Raw genomic sequence first — 19396 nt, 5'->3', positions numbered from 1 at the left:
AGGCGGGGGCCGCCCCTCCGCCTCCTTCCTCCCCGCTAGCTCCTAGCTCGCTCGCCTTGTTACAATGTAGCCTTTTCTCTGCGCCGACGTGCCGCCCGCTGACGGACGTGGCCGCCGACCAATGGGAGCGGCCTCCCGGGCCGAGCTTTCGGAATGAGAACGCGGTGACACGGGCGGGGCGGGGCGCCGAAGGCTGGAGGGCTCGCTGCCGCTGCTGGCCTAGTTCTCGGGGGCACTTTGGGCTCGGCGCCCGGGGGCCGATTTGAGGGGCACGGGTCCTGCCGGGGTGCAGTGGGGCCTCTTCCCACGCGCCGCACGATTTCCCGCTAAACGTGGCCGCGCCGGGGGCTGTTTCTTTAATACATTTTCCATCTTAGTTGCGGTGTAGACTCTTAGGGAAATGTCCGGAGTGTAGCCTCCATCCCCCACTCGCAATCCCCAAGGTGCTCTGCTCTGCAGGCACTTAGCGGCCGATGACCTTTCTCCGGTCAAGGCCAGCACGCCCTAGGCAAGTGACTGCAAGGAGAACACCAATGTCTCGAGCGCTGAGCAGTGCTGGCGGAAAAGTTGCTTGTGTCTTGTATGGGGTTGGGCGATAGGGGCTTAAGATCCCAGGGGTGGGCTGGGACTTCGGGGAGAAGAATGTTAAACCTCTCTTCTTAGACATTTGCTTCATGTGGAGAAAGGCTGTGGTATATAATTTAGAGTGGTTGAAGGAAACACACCCAGTTCTTTGTCCGTGGGGACAGGAGGCAATAATGAGAGATTGCTCTCCATGCCTGGAAACCCTATAAAATGGGGGTTTTATCTGTGCTGGGGCAAAAGAATTTTCCATGGAGCATGATGCCTCTGGCACCCAAGCTGGCTTTGCCCACATTTCCCCTTGAGAGGAAGGAAGGGGTTAGGGTTGTGAGGTCCATGGGGCAGAAGTAACAGGCTGTGTTTCCTTCCAGGGGGGAGTGGGGCATGATTTGCACCCACCAACGCTCTGAGAGGTGGGCAAGCAGATTTCTGTGTGGGCACGTGTCTGGGAATAGAGCCCAGGGCTGTTGCTTTAGTTTAATGAAAAGGGGCTTCTCCATTGGAGTCCTTCCTCCCCTTCATACTAATATGCGACTTTGGACTTGGCACGGTTACTTGTGACCTCTCTGGGCCTTGCTTCTCCATCTCTAAAGTGGGGCTAACAAAGCCTGCCTGGCCAGTCAGCTGTGAGATTATGTGAGATAGCACAGAGAAAATGCCTAGCCGGGGGGCCACACATGATTTAAGAAGTGTTGTCCTCTCTGCCTGGGATTATTGCAGAGCACTCTCTTGGGAATATCAGGATTGCCCAACAAGCCCCACCTCGGTCCATTCAGTCCCAAACTGATGGGGCCTCCAAGGAGCAGCTGGGGCAGGGTCTACTCTCCTTTCCCTAGTGACATATTCAAAGATGAGGGGTCCCCTCACTGGTCCCAGGAGCCCTGATCAGCCATCACAACCATCACTTATATACTACTCTGACCTGAGTTACAGTTCTGTCCTCCAGACCCTTTGGATTGATGTGTTTCATAAATTTGTTCTCCTTGGTGTCAAGTTAAGACTACAATCATCTGAATCTTTCCTCACCTGGACTTAAATTGCGTGGGGGAGGGGAGGCGAGGTTTCCCTGGTTCTAAGTTACTGGCAAGTATAAAGGAAGTAAAGACCACTGAACGAGGAGTCAGGAGTCATTCCTGTTTATTCCGCTGCCTCCCCGGTCTGTTCTCTTGACCATCTCACAGTTATGACCAACACACGGATTCCAAGGCTGTCCCATCATCTTCCCCCCTAAACCTCCTACAGGGCTCTCGTCTTGGCCACGGCTACCACCATTCTGCTAGTCGTTAAGGCAGAAACCTTTGTGTCTCCGTTCCTTCACCGCAGTCCACTATGTCTCCAGATCTAGGGAACTTTAACCTATAAATTGAATCCATACACTCCTCTCCGTCTTCTCTTCCCCAGTGTCTTGGTCAAGCCACCACTGTCTATCCCCAGGACAACAGCAGTAGACTCCCAACTGTCCACCTGTGACCTCCCCTCCACGCCAGTCTCAGGATGGCAGTAAGAGTGATCTGTTCTAAAGAAGATCACAGCAAGCTCCCCGTTTTTATGTAAAGCGCTGAGAAGTCTTCCCAGTGATTTTGGGATAAAGAACCAAATTGTTACCATAACCTAGAAGCCTCTGAGTAATCTGGCCCCTACCCTTTCCTTGGCCTCATCTCCCACCTACTCTAGATCTCTCTGTACTCCGTATTCTCGCCTGCACACGCTGGTCCCTCCTGGAATACTGAAACAGTTGTGATCTAATGAATGAGTTAAGGCTGGGGCAGGGCAGGATGGAGTGGGAGAGTGTCTGGTGGTCCTTAATGCTACCCCCTAAATATTTCCAGTTCATCCAAGCACACGTAGGATTGGATCTAGGTCCTCTTGTGTTGGGTGGGGCTGTGTGACTGGCCAGTGAGTTGCGAACTATGGTGACACATGCCACTTCTGGGCCAAAGCATCTAGTTGCTGGTGTGAGACCCTCATGAGTGCTCTTTTCCTGTGGTGTGGAAACTGGCAGGAGGTGGGGTGGTGGCTGCTTCTGCTAGCCTGGGTCCCCGTGTTGCTACCTGAGTGGAGTCCCTTAGTACCCCATGATGGTCATGAAGCATGAGTGATAATTAAGCCTTTGTTGTTTTAAACCACTTAGATTTGGGGGCTGTTTGTTACTGCAGCATAACCTAGCCTGTCCTGACTGATACAGAGAGTAGGGGAGCATTCCAGGCAGAGACAAGTAAACACACACAGGAAAAGCTCATCCTCAGCAGCCAGGGTGAGCTCTTTTGACAAATAAATCTGAGTCTATCAACCTCTGCCTGAAAAACCTTCAGGGACTCTCACTGTATTTAGGAGAAAGACAGAAATACTTAAGTTGCCCTCCAGATGCTATGGGGACACCATCTTGCCTCCCCCTATTTACCACGTTTAGCCTAACGTGGTGCTATCCTCATGTTGCCCCCTGTGCCCTGACCATGCATTCCACTCCTCTCGTAGGCCTCCTCCTCATCTTTTAGCTTTGGCATCACCTCTTCAGGGAAGCCCTCCCAGATTGGGTTGCACTCCCTATTGCGGCCTTTCATGGCCCCACGTGCCTCGCATTTATAGCACTCGTCTTAGCAGCAATTTTACATTTATTGTTGGAACGATTGCTCGCAGCCTCACTCTCTCATCAGACCGTAAGCTCTGCGAGGGCAGGGCCTGGGTTGGTGTGTGTGTGCTGCTGCACCTCCAGTGTCTGTGCATGAGAGCTGCTCACGGAATGCCTTCTGATAAATCCCTGAGCATTGGCTGGGGGCTCACAATGTGCTGGGGGCTAAGGACAGGATTAATAGACGCTGCTTCCTTGGAGTATGGGCAGATGGGTCCAGCTGCGAGGAGGTGTCAGGTGTGGGAGGAAAACTGGCCCGGAGAGTTCAGATCCTGAGCTCCCCATACTTACAGGTGTCCATGCCCTAGAAGGACCATGTTTCTAGAGTGTACGAGGGAAAATTCCAGAAAGGCCAAGAGGGTGAGATTTAACAGATCCTTGAGGTCTCTGATCTGTGGAGTAGATGATTCAGTGAAGGGACCACACAGTAGGAGATCTAGGGCTGATGAAGATGAAGGCGGCTAATATTTACTGAGGGCTTTTTTTTTTTTTTTGCGGTACGCGGGCCTCTCACTGCCGCGGGCGGAGCACAGGCTCCAGATGCGCAAGCCTGGCAGCCACGGCCCACAGGCCCAGCCGCCCCGATCCCCGCAGACCGGGGCACGAACCCGCGCCCCCCGCATCGGCAGGCGGACCCCCAACCACTGCGCCACCAGGGAAGCCCTACTGAGGGCTTCTTGTGTGCCAGGTGTGGTCCTAAGCATGTCACATACCCTACACAGAAAACAAGGTAGGTATTATTATTTCCATTTCACAGATGGGGAAACTGAGGCCCCAAGAGGTGATGGAAGGGATCCATGGTTACACAGCAGTGTGGCCAGGATTGGAACGCTGGCAGTCTGATGCCATCTCCCTCGGGATGCCCTCTTAGAGTGAGGGCAGGGAACCCCAGACCCACCAAGGAGAAGCCCCTTTGGAAATGTCACATGGCATTCTAAAGTTTCCAGGAGGTAACATCCACCTAACATTGAGGTTTGAGAAAAGGGGTTCCTGGCTCAGAGGTGCCTGGTGGCCTTGGTGCCAGGGCATCTGGTGCCTTTCCACCCCTGTTCTGGCCTGGGAGTCCTTAGAGGCCCCAGAGTTCCATGTTCTTAGAGTGGGGCCTGGGAGGGACTTCCCTGCAGCTGGCCCCGGGGCTGCGCCGGAAAAATAAGCCGTGCAGAAAGAAAAAAAAAAACAATGAAGAAAAAAGAAAAATGTGCTGTTATTTTTAAAAAGCCTGTTTCCTATTGCAGATTTGTATCTGCGTTGGAAAGGCCAGTGTTCACAGGGGCAGTCACACTCGTGGTGGCGTCGCTGGGGCTAAGGCTCTTTAAGAGGGAAGGCCTGGGGCATCCTTCAGTTCTTCCTTCATTCATCAGGTGGTCAGTGCACACAGCGAGGCACTGTGCTGGGCTTAGGGGTGCAGTGTGGAACCCAGTCCTTGCCCCTCCAGAGCTCACAGACCAGTGGGAGGAGGTGGGCAGTTAACCAGGCAGTCACAGTTTATAGCAGAAGGATGCAAGGGAGACAGCCATCGACTCTAAGTCAAGGAAAGCTTCCCTGAGGAGGAGGCCTGTCAACTGGGTTTTGAAGGATGAGTAGGAGTTGGAAAGAAAGGGGAGAGGCGTCCCAGCGTGGGACGAGGTTTCTACAAAGGCATGAGCACACGGAATGGCTTGGAGAGGCTTGGGTGGTTCATTTGGCTGGAGAGTGTGGGTAAGGGAGGAGGTGGAGGGAGATGAGGCTAGAAAGAGAATAACAGTGATGATAATAGTAATATGACTAACACATCAGTCCTGATCCTGCCTCAGGGCCTTTGCACTGGTTGTTCCGGCTGCTAGAACACTCTTACCCATTATCTCCATGGCAGGCTCCCTCACCTCCATCAGGATTTGCTCAAATGTCGCCTTCTTGTGGGCACTTTCTCATTTAAAATGGCAGCCCACACCCCCTTATCCTCCTCTGCTTGCCTGCTTTTTTTTCTCCTTAGTGCATAGCACATATAACATGCCCTGTGTTTTACTTATTTATCAATATGTTGTCTTTGGCTGCCTCCTTTAATTATGCTGTACGTTCCCGGAGAGCGGGGAGTTTTGTCAGCTTTGTTCAGTGCTGCATGAACCGTGCAGAGCACATAGTAAGGCCTCATATTTGTGGAATGAATGAATGAATTGAGCACTTACTATGTGCAAAGTGCTTCAGAACACATTTTCTATTTCATCTTCCCAGCAGTACCCTGATATTGGTACTATTATTTTCCCATTCTACTGACACTGTTATTTCCCTTTGGCAAACCAAAGCTCAGAGAGGTGGAGTAACTTGTCCAAAGACTCCCAGCTGGTAAGCAGCACAGCTGGGATTTGAGCCCAGGTCTTCTGGCTCCTGAGCCCTCCCACCTAACCCCGATGCTCTATCCCAGCCAGGCTGTGAAAGGTTATGACTGCTATGCTGAGGAGTTCACACTCTGTCTGTGGGGCCTCTGGGAACCGCAGAGGGTTTTATGACGAGAAAGCTGCCATGGAGAGCAGGTTCAGGTCCCAGAAATCAGCAGCAGCAGCAGGTTGGGTGTGAGGCTGGAGGCAGGGAGGCCGACTAGGAGGCTGTTACAGTAGTCAAGGTAGGGGAGGGTGAGCATGGGCATGGTGATGGCCGTTCCAAAAGCGAAGGTGGAGGAAAGAGGTGAGGACCTGGTCCTCCACGCTGAGGCTCAGTGCAGATGGTTTGGGTTAGAGTTCTGGGGGCTGCAGGCTTCCTAGAGTGCGTCTGGCTTCATTTCTGAGTAGCCATGGCACCCCCAGAGAAAACTCAGCAAAGTGCCTTGGGCTGGCCTCTAGGTGGGGGCCACTGAGAGGGAGCGTGTGAGCGGGGACAGCGCTCTGCCCTTGAGGCGGGTGTGGCCTCAGGTTCATTCCTGCCCCTGCGCCTGGCAGCTGGGAGATGTGGGTAAGAGGCTGCCTGTCTGGGGGTTGCCTGTCTCCGCATCCGCACAGCAGGAGTGATAATGGTGCTGGCCTCGCAGAGGCTCCTGAGGAAGCAGCACCGAGCACCAGTGTGGCATGGGGACGGCTCTGGGGCCACCTCCTCGTGTGTGAGGTCATGACCACAGGGGAGGCATGCCCGAGGGCACGGAAATAATCTTGTGCCCCTTTCTGGGGACAGCAGTGCCTGAATGTGAGAGAGTGGATGAGTCATGGGGAGTCTCTACTTGAAGGTGACCGGAACGCACCTTCGGACACTTACCCACCCCCACAGGCTTGTGTTCAAGGCCAACCGTGCTTGGGCCTCTGTCTCCCTTTCTGTACATGGAGACGGTAATGTCAGTCCTGCATTACCTTCTGTGGAAGAAAACTTTTTCCTCCCTGTTTTCAGGACCCCGTGTTAAGAGGAACACGTATTGAGCGTCAGGGCACTTGACGTTGGCCCCGTGAGGTCTCTTCTACATCCATTTCTGGATGAGGAAACTTGGGTTCAGAGAGGATACGTGACTAGCTTCAGATCCCACAGTCATAATCTAATCTTTCCAATCACCTGGAGAAACCCACATCAACAAAGGAGGCTTTAGGGGTTGCCTCCTTGTGTTATGTAACAATTCCCAACAGGTCCCCTGGGTGCTTTCAAACCAGGATTTGATTTATAAGCTCTTGGTTTACACAGCCGGCTTCAGGACCCTCCTCTCCCCACCCAGGGACCTCATGGATCAGGTCTTGCTGGCGCATCCGGGCAAACTAAGAGCCTCCTGTGAAATGACTGTGGGCTGTGAGAGCAGAGGTGGAGAAGGACAGAAGGCTGCTGGCCATCCTGCACCCCAGCATCAGCCTCGGATCAGGGGTGGGTGCTGAGGGTGGGGACCCTGTTTGCAAAGTGAGGCAAACCTGGGCTTCTGGAACCTTCAGTGCCTTCTAGGGCTTTCCCTTCCACCCCTATTTCTTCCCCACCCCACCTGATCCATAAGGGCAACCCAGGACTCTCTTCTTGACTTCAAACTCCTCCCAAATCCTTTATCATTAGTCTCTGAGGCAGGCAGAACAGCTCTCATGACCCCCATTTTATAGCTGAAAAAACTGAGGTCAGAGATGGGAAGTGACTTGCTGGAGGTCATATAATTTAGGGAGTGACCGAGCTAAAATTCTAACCCCACATCTAGCATTTCTTCCTCCGCACGCCAGGCCTCCACTTCCTGGAATTAGAGCAGAATGGGGACCTCTGAGAGCATTGGCATAGTCTTGGTGCCCTGCCCTCCAAAAGGACAGGCTGCCTGGCCACTGCTGGAATACCTGTAGCGGCAGGAGCTCACCCTGGACAGAGGCAGCAACCCCGGGTGATGTGCATGAAGGAGCTCGGGGTAGGAGGGGCTGGTGACCAGTGGGCTCCTTCTCCTGGGCAGGGCTGGGGGCGAGAGAGATCAGCAGGCAGGATATCAACTTGTCTTGGGCTGGGCTGCAGTGGACGTCACTGAGCAAGTAAATATGGAACCACGCCCACGATGTCAGCTTTCCCAGAGTGGCTTCTCCCACTATCTTGTACTTTCCCCAAGGAAAATTGCTGAGGACCAGGAAGGGATCCTGCTGCCCGATGCCCAGGGGTTGGAGATAGCCAGCTTGAGAGGCTCCAGGATGGCTGAGGGGCATGGAGAGCAGCCCACCGGACCCTCAGCCCCAGCAGGGAGTGAGCCTCTTGTAGGGACAGCCGACCGGGACCCAGCCGGGGTGGACTCAGCATTGTCGTGGCCCAAGGTACAGGGCAGGTGGGCTCTGGGTGGATGAGGGTGGAGTTGCAGGCTGGGGCCCGACCCCACCTCACAGCCCGGCTCTTCAGTGCTCTAACCCAACCCAACAGGGGGCATTTCCAGGGGTGGTGCAGGGCCCCTCCTCAGACCAGCTGTGTTCCAGAGGGGGCTGGTTATTTGGAGAGGAGGTGAAGAGGATCAGAGGCTGAGGTGTCCCAGGGAGGGGGGCAGGGTGAGAAGGGAGAAGCCCCTTAGCCTGGGGTGGGGAGGGCAGGGCGGTGAGATCACCAAAGGAGATCAGCAAACTCAGCAGCCAGGAAGAATTTACTCCCAAGAGAGAAGATGTTGGGTCTTTCGGGGAGGGTGAGCAGAAAGGGAAGGTCCGGATCAAGAGTTTCAGACTGGGTAATCCCAGGTCTTTCATACACGTCAGTAACAGCCAGACCTGAATGGCGCTTATAGGTGTGTGTGGGCTCTGCCTGACGCAGGGTGCTGCCTGACTCATGCTATTAGCCTCAGTTTACAGAGGAAAGATGGAGGCCCAGAGAAGTGAAGTGACGTACCCAAGGCCACACAGCTATGAAAGGCTGAGCCAGGATGTGAACCCAGGTCTGGTCTGATTCCGGAGGCTGAGCTCTTCACCACTGCATGGGGCTACCTCACTGTTACTGCAGTGGGAAATGCTGTCAGGAGCGTGTGCTGGGGGTGGGATGGTGGACTGGAGGGCTTGCAGGTTCCGAAAGTCTGCCCCTGTGATGCTGGGCAGTACAGAGAGGGTACAGTGTGGGCCAGCTTTATTCTGTTGCATGGCAGTGAATTCCACCATTCCGTCTTCCAGCTCACTTATTCGTTCTTCGGCCTCAGTCATCCTGCTATTGATTCCTTCTAGTGTAGTTTTCATTTCAGTTATTGTGTTGTTCATCTCTGTTTGTTCTTCAGTTCTTCTAGGTCTTTGTTAGACATTTCTTGTATCTTCTAGATCTGTGCCTCCATTTTTTTTCTGAGATCTTGGATCATCTTTACTATCATTACTCTGAATTCTTTTTTGGGTAGATCCAATGGGGGCCAGCTGTGACATCAGGCCTGTCACCCTCTGTGTGTTTCTACGTGCTCACCTGAGAAATGGGGATGCCTAGCACAGGTAATGCACCTGTTACAGGGTTGCTGGGACCTTGCCATGCAATATTTGAGACAGTAGATGTTCATGGAGCACCCCTTTGGGCTCTGGAGGTCCAAACATAGACATAATTTGATGGGCCCTGCACCGGCAACACAGAGCCCTGCCAGTGCCATGGAGAGGGTGGTCTGCAGACTACCGCCCATCCATGAGCTCTGTGCTACTGGTCTGCAGTGAGACAGGTACAGACATTAGAGTAAGTGTCGAGAAACTCATATTGCAACTTGACACTGCCCACGCCATTTTTTATTGTAATTTACAAAAGCATTAGTGGGCAGCAGTTTGGAAAACTTAAAAAAAAAAAAGTTTCTTTACCATAAATAGTTTGAGCAGCTCTGGCCCAGATCCTAACTGTGATTGAAGGTAGGAAGTGCCCTGCTGCTCAGAGGCAGGGTGGGGAAGGGAGCAAGTATTCCGCCTTGGCAGTGGGGGAGGGAGAGCATGGGTAGGCTTCCCAGAAGTGATGTCAAGCTGGACCTTGAAGGAGGAGTAAGAGTTTGCCAGGTGGAGGAAGAGGGAAGGACATTGTCAGCACTGGGAACAGTATGTGCAAAGGCAGGCAACGTGAGGATCCCAGGGTTCAGGGAACGGCAGGTGAGCAGGGTGTTTGGACAAGAGGTGGCTGAATGGCGCTGGAGAGGCAGGTTAGGGCCAGCCCACGAAGGACCTGAAGGCCAGGATAAGGAGTTGAGACCTAAAGACTCAGGTGGGAGGTAAGATCCTGAGGTGGGAGGTAAGGTCACGCTAAGTAGGTGCTCCACTGACGGGGCCATCAGGTGGAGTTTCCTTTTGGTCTTCGCCCTTGAGGAAGGCTGCTTCTTGGTACCCAGTGGGGTAGGTTACTAGTAAGCAGACCCCATAGCTCTGCTGGTCCCGGGCTACCCTGGGAATCAGCCGTGGCTGGACAGGCAGGCTGTTCTCTGGCGTGAGCAGCGGGCCTTCCCAGGCTGTCCTGGCCAGTGGGGTGGCATCTGGTGGTTGGGTGGCCATGGCTGAACCCTCTTGTCCCCACTGCCCTAAGCTCCCAGCGCTGCGAGCTCACAGGGGCTGTGGCAGCCAGCCCCTAGGAGTCAGTGTGGGCCGGAGGAGCGAGGCCTGAGGTCTGTAGCTGAGTTTGGGGGTTGGCCAGGCGCCAGGAGCCTGGTGTGTGATGGCTTGGGTCCGTTTAGGAGGTGAGCAGTGGACGGCAGCCTGAAGTGGCTTCCTGCATGAACCCTCTGATGGGCCAGAGCTGAGCTGAGGCCTGCCTTTGAGACCTGAGGGGTGAACACTTGGTTGAGGTGACGAGGGAGAGTTGATGTCCCCACCTGGGCCAGCTGGCAGCAGCAGACGGCACAGTGCGGGGCAGCGGAGTTGCTGCTGTGGTCCTGAGCTCCGGCCCAGCCTCCTGTTCTGAGAGGAGGCCACCTGCCCTGTCCCGGGGCCCCTGGGAACAGACCAACGTGCACCTGGGCCTGCGTGTGGCCACAGGTCCACGGAGAGCGTGTATGCCTGCCTAGGAGGGAGCTGTGCGGAGCGCCCCTCCCACCAGCCCCACCTAGGCCCTCCTCCCTGGGGCCCTGTTCAAGGTGGCCCAGCCTCTGGCTCCCTCCCTGCAGCTCCCACGGGCTGGCTGCCATTCAGCAGGGAGTCCAGCTGCCTGGGATCCTGCCCGATGGGGCTGGGGAGGCGTTCGCAGGAGTCATTGGGGTGCTTTGGGGTTTTTTTTTGTAGATATTAATCCAACTATATATATATATTTTTAACATGTTTATTAGAGTATAATTGCTTTACAATGCTGTGTCAGTTTCTGCTTTATAACAAAGTGAATCAGTTGTACATATACATATGTCCCCATATCCCCTCACTCGTGTCTCCCTCCCTCCCACCCTCCCTATCCCGCCCCTCCAGGCGGTCACAAAGCACCGAGCTGATCTCCCTGTGCTCTGCGGCTGCTTCCCACTAGCTCTCTATTTTACGTTTGGTGCTTTGGTTTTGACAGTGGCCTTGGTCATGCTTGGAGGCTTCTGTCCTCAGACCTCCCTGGCCCTCTGTGCCGTGGGCTGGGCCCACGCTGGACTCAGTATTGCCACAGCCCTGGGTCTCCTTGAGGCAGGAGGGGACAGCTCTGGGGCAGCTGGACCACCTCAGGCTTCGTCCTGCTGCCCCACCCTCTCCCAGAGCTGGTGCTTTTCACTGTGAGTGCCAGGTGGCACCTTCTTGCTTCCCAGCAGCCCCTCCCCTCACGGGACCCCGAGCCAGTTCTGCGTGGCCCGTACTGCTTTGCCTCCCAGGTGGAGTCCTCCAAGACCGGCCCTTTGCTCGCCCCTTCTGGCAGGGATGGAGCTTTGCTCTTCCTGCCCTTGATTCCCATCGTGGGTCTGTCGCCCGCCCCTGCCCCGGCTCCCTGGGCTAGCGGTGAGGCGAGGACTCGCTGGCCTGGCTCCCAGGAACCCCTTCCCCCAGTTTCAGGTAGAAACCGGACTCCTCCCTGGCACCTGTCGGTGGCTCCCTGCCCTCCCCACAAGCACCCTGGCCCTCGGCCCAGGACAGTAGCCAAGAAAGGCTCCCCTGCCCTTTTGGACTCACTGCTGTCTTGCAGCAAGTGTGGCTGCCTTTGGCGATAAGGTGCTGCCACCTCCCTTTCTGTCCGCGGCATGGATGAGGCCGTGTGTTTTGTGGGAGTCCGTATGGTTCACAGAGGGGCTGCACGGATGATGTTTCATCTACACAGCAGGCTTGGGAGGTGGATACTGTGAGCCCATTTTGCGGATGAGGGAGTTGGGGCCTCCACAGGTTCAGTGACTGTTAAGGTCTTGTAGGAAGTCAGGGGCCGAGCTAGGACTCAGAGCCATATCGCCTGACTCTTTTCTTGACGCTATAGCTGTCTTGAAGGTAAGAGCTTCACTGCTCCTGGCTTGCTATAGTGCCTGACTAGGGCTAGGGGTCTGGCTGGCACTGGGGATCAGCCTGTTGGGGATTAGGGCTCCTCATGTGACCTGGGCTGTTGCCTGGGCTCAGTGGCACAGTCAGGGGCGCTCAGCCCTGTAAGCGTTTCACATCCACTTCCCCCTTCCTTCCTGAACTCTTGTCCCCAAATGTGAGGTCTTCCCAAAGACATGGCCCCGCCCCCCCCCGGGAGTCTGAGGCTGACGCCAGACATGCTGGCCAGGGGCTGGGGGCTGCTGGGACAGAGGGGCCAGGGCTGGGTGTTATTGGGAGAAGGGGAGGGGTGGAGCTGGACAGCTGGAGGTGGACTTGGTGGCTGGCCTGTGTGCCTCTGACTGCGTCACAGTGAGCGTCCACAACTCCTGGCCTCTCTCCCTCCTCCAAGATCTGATTCTCTGTGCTTCCTTAAAGCCACTCATGATGCGGGGACAGTAAGGGCTTTGCTCTACTCCCCTGATGAGGCTGTGAGGCCCAGAAGGACTGGACCCACCTATCCTTGTGGTAAATCCCTCCACCCCAATGCACAGGTTTGCACGCTTCCAGGGACCAGTAGCTCACTGTTTCCAAGACAGCTCATTGAGTCTTTTTTATGTTGTTTTACTACGTTTTAATTATATTAGGGATATACGGATACATTTTTGCTGTAAAAAAATCAAATAATATTTAAAAAGCGAAATATAGTCTCCTTGATAACCGTAGCATTCCAGCCTCCTCTGCAAGGTTAATCATCACTGTTATTACTTTGCTATATATCCATCTAGATCTTTGTCTGTGCACCGCACACAGAACCTATAGGAATATGTACCATTATAGCATGTGCGTGCATATGTGTGTTTAAACAAATGGTTTCATTCTTCAAATTGCTTTTCTCACTTAACATTGGATCTAGGAAATCTAGTCATAGTTTTACACAGTGAACTTACCATATTGTTTTTCTTCTTTTTTTTTTAAACTAATATACAGTAGTATATCAATGGAGAGGATCGTCATTTATTTATCCATTTTCTTACTGCTGGACATTTAGGTTAATTCTGATTTTATTCTTGTGCCTCTTTGGTCATATCTGTAGCAGCTACTGCTGGGTTATGGGAGCCAGTTGCATTTTTTTTTTTTTTTTTTTTTTTTGGCATACGCAGGCCTCTCACCGTTGTGGCCTCTCCCATTGCGGAGCACAGGCTCCGGACGCGCAGGCTCAGCGGCCATGGCTCACGGGCCCAGCCGCTCCGCGGCATGTGGGATCTTCCCAGACCGGGGCACGAACCCGCGTCCCCTGCATCGGCAGGCGGACTCTCAACCACTGCGCCATCAGGGAAGCCCGCCAGTTGCATTTTTAACAAATTATTGTGCAGTATCTAAAAATCTGTCCCCTGAGGCTTTGCACAGAACCAAATGTCTCCCTGTGGGTCTCCCACTATTCCTGAATCCCTTCTTTAGCCAGAGAGAAAATCTGCTCCTGTGCCCTCTGCCAGTCCCCAGAGAGCTGGAAACAATGGCCATGGCCCCTGGAGTCTTTTCTCTTTCACACTTGGGTTTTTCTACCGTTACTCAAAAGGTGTGTTTTTGCATGACTCCTCTCTCAGGTGGCTGTTGTGATAAGTGAACTTTGGAATCCAGATGCCTTGGTTCAAATCCTGGTGTTTCTGGGAAATTGACTTAACCTCTCGGTGCCTAGTTTCGTCCTTTGTAAAATAGGGATGACAATTGCATACATACCATGGTGCTTCTGTGAGGACCAAGTCAACTAACATGTATAAGGTGCAAAATGCTCACAAAATCCTAATAATATTATTATCCTGGGGTCTCTTGTCTGCGTTAGGTCCAGGCCCACCTCGGTGGGCAGAGGGCCTGTGTTCCCGTGGGCAGCCTGGGATGGCTCCGGTCTTTGCGACAGCTTCATCCCACTGTCCACTGATTTCCCAGAGGAGGCTGCTGCCTGGGAATGCAGTGGGTGATCCGATTTCTGCCTGGCTTGGTCCCGTAGGTTCTGGATCAGGGCCCACTGGGAGGGAAGGAGGTCAGCCTGACCCTTTGCTTAGTGGTGGTGGCCAGGAACCTGGTAACATAACCCCACACCTCGGGCAGATTTACCGACTCTGAATGGGGCCTGTTGTGGCCGGGGATTTGATCTCCCTTGGCCTGCAGGGTGGGCAGGAGAAGAAAGCAGCTTGGGGCCAAGCTCTCCCCTGAGAGCCCCGGGGCCCCTCTGGGCCACACTGGCTGGTCCAGGCCTGGGTTTACCTTTCAGCCCATGGGGCAAATCTCTGCAGGTGACTGTATATTTAGTGCTGGAAAGGATGGCCCCTTTGCTTTTTTCTCACACCTCCATCCCCCCGACCCCCTTTCAGGTTCAAAACCACCTTTATGCCACCAACTAACCAGCTCTGCACAGCCACCCCCTGAAGTAGGCAGCCTGGTCAAGGCCATTTCACACATGTGGAATCAGAGGCCCAGAGACGTCAAGTGACTTTCCCAAAGCCACACAGCCGCTGGCAGGGTTGGGAATGTACCCAGGCCGTCTGGCTCCTTGTTTGGTTCTTTTTCACGAGGCCACCCAACGTGATATCTTGGCGGAAGGTGCCCAGCGGGGCAGCCCTGCTTGACCTCTTGCCCTCTGGTCTGTGGCATGTGTGGTCAGTGAGCACAGAGGGTTGGGATTATTTCCCGAGAGGTGAGAAGCACCGTCGCTGACCCGGGGCCCAGCCCTTCCCCAGCACCAGCCACAAACCCTCTCAGTAGCCAGAGGTGGCAGGGGACAGTATGGCTGCTTCAGCTGAGGCCATGTGCCCTGCTGGGGAGAAGGCTCGCTCTCTGGGCCTGTCCTGTGGTGTTCAGCAGCAACCCTGGGGACTCTGGGTACTTCCCCAGGGAGGCAGGAGAGCAGCCATCAAGGGGTACATTTTATTCTTGGCCCCAAGCTGCTTTCTTCTCCTGCCCACCCTGCAGGCCAAGACTGGAGGAAGCAAGGCTCAGAAAGGCTCAGGGGCTGGTCTGAGCTGGTGGCTGGCAGAGGGGAAACTTGAACCCACCTTCTGATTCTTACTGTAGCCCCTCACCAGTCATGCTGCTGGGTCACACCTCGGACATGGAGCCGGCCTAGCCTTGAGTTAAGAGCATGGCTGCTGGCGTCAGAGGGAGGTGGGCTTGCGTCCTGGCTCAACAATAACTGTTCATGTTTATTGAGTGCTTACTATGTGCCAGGTGCTATTCTAAGTCTTGACCCATAATATTTCACTTAATCTTCAGAATAACCTCATGAGGTAGACACCATTATTATTCTCCATTTACTGAGGAAACTGAGGTGCAGAGAGGTGACTTCTCAAGGACATATGGGGGTGAAGCTGGGACTGGAATCCCAGCAGAGTGGCTCGAGGCTGCCCATGAACACCACGAGGCCTCTCATGGCCAGGAGGGCTACACACGCCTGTCTCATCCTGGCACTGTGCATAGCGCATGGTGGGCCTCGGTATACACTTGTCGAGTGAATAATTGCGTGAATGGATGTGAGGCTTTGGACAAGCGACTCAGCCTCTCTGAGTGTCAGTAAAGTGAGGACCCCGCCACCTTTTGTCCAGCGTTGATGGAAAGGGTCCAGTGCGGTGATATTTGAAAGTGCTGTGCTCAGGGCCGGCCCACGGCAGCTGCGGCCACTCTGGGGAGACGGTGCCTCTGAGCTGCTCTGAACCGCCCTGGGAGTGGGGTGTGGCTCTGAGCTGTCTCACTGGCGTGCAGCTGCCCAGCCCCGGGGACAGAGGCAAGTTTCCTCTGCAGGGGTGGCTGTGGGGTGTCACCCGTGGCTGGCCTTGGGCTTCCTCTGGGCAAAGCCGGGGGCCAGAGGGGCTGAGGGTGAGCACCGTGACCGAGCTCTTGCGGGGGGACCCCTGCATTCCTGTGGGACGCTCACAGCCTGCTAGGTGGTTCACACACACATTTTTCTTGTCAGTTCCCCGTGCCCGTCTTTCATCCAGGCTCAGGGAGGCGAGGTGACTCACCCAGGTTCCCACAGGCGTGGAGTCTCACCTACCGCCTTCTGAGGGGCCCTCTCCAGTTCCTCACTGTGGGTTCCAAAACTGGGTGCAGATGCCTGGGGAAGAACCAGATCAAGGGCCCCTGGAGGTCTCGGGTGACTCCCGCCTCAGCTGCCCCTGCGTGCTGGGAACCCCGATTCAGATTTGCTCACTTTGTGAACAGCTCTGACAGTAGGCTCTCTGCAGTGGGACACAGGAGATGCAGTTCCATCCCATCCTCTGCCATAGATCTGCTGTGTGGCCTTGAGTAGGTTCCTACCCCTCTCTGGGCCTTGGTGTCTGGCCCCATGAAGTAGGACCATGGGGCTCACCGATACCTGCTGTTCTGTCCTTCCCTTTTAGGGGTAGGGGTATGATTTATGGCTCAGGGCCCAGCCTGGCATTTTCTCAACCCCTTTTGAAGATACTAGGATACTGGGGACTCTCAGCCTTGCCAGTTGGGACAACTGGGCTTGGAGTCAAGGACCAGGTCCTCGTCTTAAATAGTCCTGAGACTGAGAAGCACATGGCAGGATGAGGTGGGGCTTGCCAGGGAACCCCCACCAGGTCCATTCCCTCACCCCACCCTGAGAAACTGGGGCTCGGCAGACAGCACCCCGCGTGGGGGGGAAGCACTGATTCTGGGGGCCGTGAGATCTGGGTTTGAATGTGAGCTTTGCCACACACCTTTGGCCACTCACCTGGCCTCTCTGAGCCTCAGTGTCCTCACCTGTGAGACAGGAGGTGAAACTTTGCCCCCAAGGCTGAGGTGAGGGTGAAACGCATGCGTGTCTCCTCAGCCACCCGCTGACACTCAGCAGGTCCCTAATGTCACGAGCAGATCTGTTGAGGGGGTGGAAGGGATCAGAGAAAGCTCCGGAAGCCTCGCCAACAGCCCTGGAGGCTGAGTCCAGAAATAGAAGACCCCAGAGGCAGAGGCTCCTGATGGCCAGGCTGGTGTCCGCCAGCCCCCAGGAGGCCACACTGAGCTGGCAGCGGGGGCCTTCCCTCCCTCCTGGGGCTGTTGGCTGTATAAATTACTCGGCAGCCTCTGGGCTAATTTTACCTTCTTGGTTTTCATGAATCATTTCCCATCCGGGGGCGTGTGAGAGAAATGGAAACGGCTCTGCCAACTGGATGACCGGGCGCCAGCCGCAGTGAAACGCCTGTGCCGAGAGCCCTGCTTGCAGGCTCAGAAGCAAGCACAGGACACCCTGGGATCCCTGAAAGGGCCCCCGAGGGCCGGCTCCTTGCAGCTGTGTCCCTGTGCCTTTGGGTTGTGATTTGGAGTAAATGAGCCACAGCAGGTCCTGGGGCTGGAACCTGGCTAAATCTAAATGAATTTGGAATCAAATGGTTATACCATGATACCATGATGGACATTCAGGTGTGTTTTGACCTCAGTGGGGGACTGGTTTAGCAGAGAGACCCCTGTGGCCCGCTAGGGTGCTTCTTTGTGACCCAGCTCTGGGAGTTTGCAGGAATACTGAATTTTCATAGTCACGGAATACCAGAGCTGGTAAGTTCAAGCCGAAAATCAAATCTAACCGCCTCTGGTAAACTGAGGCTCAGAGAGGGGAAGGAATTTATCTCAGGTCAGTGAATCAGGGAAGAAGTCAGTTACTTACTGACTGCTTACCATTTTGCTCACGACAACCCTCTGATTATTATTATCCCCATTTCATGGAGGGGTAACTGAAGGCCCAGAAGGTGAAAATAACTTCCGCAGATGACAGTTGTATGTGGTGGAGCCACAATTTGTGCCCACTCCAGAGCCCACATTGTTCCCGACTTCTACACCAAGGTGCCTCTTGGAGTTGGTTTATAAGATCGCTGTGAGGTGGTCCTGGAAGCTCCCAGCTCACACTCTCATTTTCTTCTTCCCTCCACCAAGTGTGCATTGAGCCCCTACCAGGGACCGTTCTGGGCCCTGGGGACTTGGGCGCAGCCAGAGCGGACAGAGGCGGGGGCCGCACCGTGGTCCCTCCCCAGCGCCCTCCTCTCACCTGAGGCTGGGTTCTCAGAGGACAGCGTCTACACGGCACTCTGGTCTCTGCCATGCAGGCCACACACTCAGTAGCCCAGCCCAGCAGGGGACGTCCCTGAATGACACGGGCTGGCCGGAGATCTGGAAAGTAAGTGCTTTGCCCATTTGGCCACCGTCACCCAACTCTGGCAAATTGTTGCCACGTGAGACCCCCTACCTAGCGTTGCTAGTACTTCTGGTTCTCCAGAAAAGCTGAACATCCATGTTTTTACACGAAATCTTATGTTTCTTTAAAGTTGGCAGCTAAAGCCAAAATAAAAACTGGAAAAAAAAAAAAAAACAGCCACTAGCTTGTAAGCTGTGGATCCTTTCCTCTGCTGCCTCTCTACAGACCTGTCTCTGATTAGAGCAAGTCTGTTCTAATCATGCCTCAGGGGCCACCTCTCCTAGGAGGTCCCTTCACTCCCTGACATGCAAGACCCTACCTCCCGCTCGACTGCGGTTTATCACCCTCTACGCTGCCACCTTGGAGTGGTGGAAAGGGCGTGGGCTTTGACTTGGAGAGTCTCCAGACAGTTACGGTGCGTCCTTATCCAAGCCACTTAACCTCTCTGAGCCTCCATTTGCTGTCTGAAAGACAAGTAAAGTAAAACTGTACTCAGTAGATTGTTGAAAGGACTAAAGGCAACCAGACAGAATTTCAGCTCTAACAGGATTAGGCAAAAGTGGAGTTTACAGGCTCCGCAAAGCGAGAAGTCCAGGAGCATCTACGGCTTCAGGCACAGTTGTATCCAGGGCTCACAGAGTGTCATCAGGACTCGGCCTGTCTGCTTTATTCTGTACTGGCTCCACTCACAGGCAGGCTGCAGTGTGTGGTGGCACCGTGGCTGGCGGCCAGCAGATCCGTACTTACATTCTATTTTTTCAGAGTTCCTCTTCCCAGCAGATTCCTCCAAAACCCCCAAACTGCAGCTCTTGATTAACTGGGCCCTTTACCCTTCCCTACACCATTCACTATGATGGGCAGATATAAGCCCTGGTGGGTTGGCCTTTGGGCCAACCAATCAGAGTGAAGCATTTTGAAAAGGGGTCTCCCTGAGGACACCAGGGGGCTTGGTGCCAGAACGGGTAATGGATGCTAGTGGGGAAACCTACAGACATTCTCCCCAGGCTGCAAGCCTCACGAGGTCAGGGACCTAGTTCAGCCCAGGTTCCCAGCACCTAGGACAGTGCTTGGCACTCCATAGCGTGGAAAAGTCAAGAGCGGATAAATGAGTATCCTCCACGGATGTGTAGAACACCGGCCACAGAGCCTAGCATCAGCCACATCTGCGCCCCTTTTTCCTCCAGGACCAGGATGAAGGTCTTGTCCTTTGTCCTT

The sequence above is a fragment of the Neophocaena asiaeorientalis genome, unplaced genomic scaffold, assembly GCF_003031525.2.
Source record: "Neophocaena asiaeorientalis asiaeorientalis breed wild unplaced genomic scaffold, Neophocaena_asiaeorientalis_V1.1 scaffold43, whole genome shotgun sequence".
NCBI lineage: Eukaryota > Metazoa > Chordata > Mammalia > Artiodactyla > Phocoenidae > Neophocaena > Neophocaena asiaeorientalis.
This window is presented reverse-complemented; position numbering follows the sequence as displayed.